Source organism: Callorhinus ursinus, unplaced genomic scaffold (genome assembly GCF_003265705.2).
Source record: "Callorhinus ursinus isolate GAN/ISIS: 27379988/994484 unplaced genomic scaffold, GSC_fseal_2.0 scaffold10, whole genome shotgun sequence".
Lineage (NCBI taxonomy): Eukaryota > Metazoa > Chordata > Mammalia > Carnivora > Otariidae > Callorhinus > Callorhinus ursinus.
Genome location: NW_027397072.1, coordinates 10,004,084 through 10,006,583, shown reverse-complemented (window position 1 = coordinate 10,006,583; position 2,500 = coordinate 10,004,084).

Sequence of the window (2,500 nt, the reverse complement as noted above, 5' to 3'; positions counted from 1 at the left end):
CTCGCGCTCCGTCTCCCCATTCAATGTCACCGACACATTTCCACGGAGCCTCCGCCCCCTCCCCCCCCTCCGCGGCACCCGCGACTGGCTCAGCACAGGGCCGGCCCCGCCCTACCCCCGCCCGGGCCCCCCTCATTGAGCCGGGCGCCCATCAATCAGCCCCGCCGCTGCCAGTCCTCGGGCGGCTCCCCGCGCCCGCCGGCCGCTGCCACTACCATTGCAGCTCTCGGCCCCGACGCGGGCGCCGGCCTCACGGCTCCCCGGCTCGGCAACAGTGCCATATCCTTCCGCGGCCCCGGGCTGGGAGAAAGCGACCCCGCAACGGAGGGGGAGGGTCGCGGGGCCGCCGCAGGCGGTGCTCAGTGTACTTCTGCGTACCTAGTTGCTCTTGCTGGCGCTTTTCCCCGGAAAGCCAGGCATCCTGAGAGCATCAGGCCACCGCGCTTCGGTTGCAGCTCTGAGCCAGGAGCTGTTCCCTGCTGGTGATCGCTTACATCAGTGGTGCTGCATGTAGTTTCAAAAATTAGTTTCATTATCTTTCCCCAACACCCTAGTCCCCATTTAAAAAGAAAACAGTTGCTTGCTTTGGGTTGGTGTCACCCCGGTGTCACCACCTCCCTACCCCTCCACTCTCCACCACCGGGGCTTTGAGTGTTTTCAGCTTGAAGACACCTTTTGACTCAGACCGAATTTAATCACTAATTCTTCCCCTCTCGGGGCAGTGCCCAGAAGGCCTTGGTGGCCCAGTGAAACAGACACCTGCATCCAAGTGCTCTTGGCTCCCACCGGAGTGCGGGGCTGAACAAGATCTCTTCTGTTAGCCACCCCTGGCCCCAGCACACACAAGTACAGCAAAGGCATTCAACATTGAGAATCAGGCGCAGTTTTACCGCCCGCCCCTCCCTGCCAATTATTCCCAACGTTCTAGGGAGGCTCCAGTCCTCTGGCTCCGGCAGAAACACAGCAAAGGGCTTGAACTCCTTCAGAGGTTTGTAACTCAAGTCTTAACCTAGTGTATCTTGGGAAACCAGAAGCAATGTGGTTGGGGGATGAACATCTAAAAAAAAAAAAAAGCAAGGGACTGGGAAAGGTGAATTTAAAAGACTCTTGGAGCCCTCTGAGCTTCTATATGGACATATGCATATTTTCTAATGCAGGAGGGAAGAGGGCCATACAATTTATTTTTCACAGTAGGACTGTTCTGAGTAGAAAGGGGACCTATTTATAATTATGCACAACTGAGTTACTCTAGTGATAAAAAGTTCCTGGGAAATTGGCCAGAGAGGACACTGACTATATAGGAGGCCACCACAGGGCCAGAGTTTGAAAAGAAGGTCAAGAAGTGGCCTCATGGGTCCTGGCACCTCTCACAATCTTAGTGTTGGCAAACCTGCCTAGGACTTGGTCCCTGGCCCCAGGGGAATTCACAGGTTCCCCCGGACTATCACCATGACTGCTAAGCAGAGTCCTTTAATCCAGTTCTGTCCCCTGAAGATACTCAAGTGTTTGTGCTGCTCTCAGGAGCAGCCTGAAGTAGCCTCTGCGGATGGATCAGAAAGACACTGGCCTCCTCTGTTCAGTGGCCACCAAGAGTGCTTTATAACTAGGGGCTGGGAGGCGTTGTCCCAGCCCCGTCTGGGCCTCCAATTTTAAATGAAAATTGAGTCAAGACTTTTTTCCTCCCTGGGTCCCTGTTTCTTCAACTGTAAAATGAGAAGCATAACACCCGCCCTGCTCAGCTCACGTGATTGCTTTAGAATTACATTTTCAATTCCAGGAAATCTATGCAGGCTTACTATAAGCCAGGCCCTGTGCGGGTTGTTAAGGACCCACGTATGAGTAAGATTTGGTCTCTGCCACCCAGGAGCTCAGAGTCTAGCCCCAGAGAAAGGCATGGAAATACATCATTTCATTGCATAACAATGTGGCAATTAGAATATCAAGGGCGCACACAGGAAGAAGCAACTGTTCCTGGACTTCAGGGACTTTTCCCAGAAAATGTGATTTTTTTTTTTTTTAACTTGAATTAATCCAGAGCAAATATTTACTGAAACCTACTATGTGCCAGACACTGGATTTGGAGATAGAATGATTTAAAAAAAATACATTTCCTGTCTTGGTGGACCTTGAAAAAATTCTATGAGCCATAAAATAACATGAATAAGAGATCCTTGTTGACATTTCAGGCAGGAAGAAAAATGTGCAAAAGCAAAGCAGTGGGCTCCTCTGAAATTTCTAGTTAACTTGCCACGGCTCCAGGATTGGCAGTTTAGGAGCAGTGGCCAGGCCTGCGGCTGCCCAAATGGGTTGGAATTAGAATGGGAAGGGATTGGAAGACCAGCTAGAGACCATGCTCTTCTTGGTAGAGGAGATACAGTGTCAAGTCTGGAGTTAAACTGGGAAGTGGCGGGGACCTATTGGGGTTTTAGAAAAATCCTTGCTAGAGGAACATTCCAGCAAGCCTCCCAGGAAAGAGAGAGCCCTGTAGCCAGAGAGATCA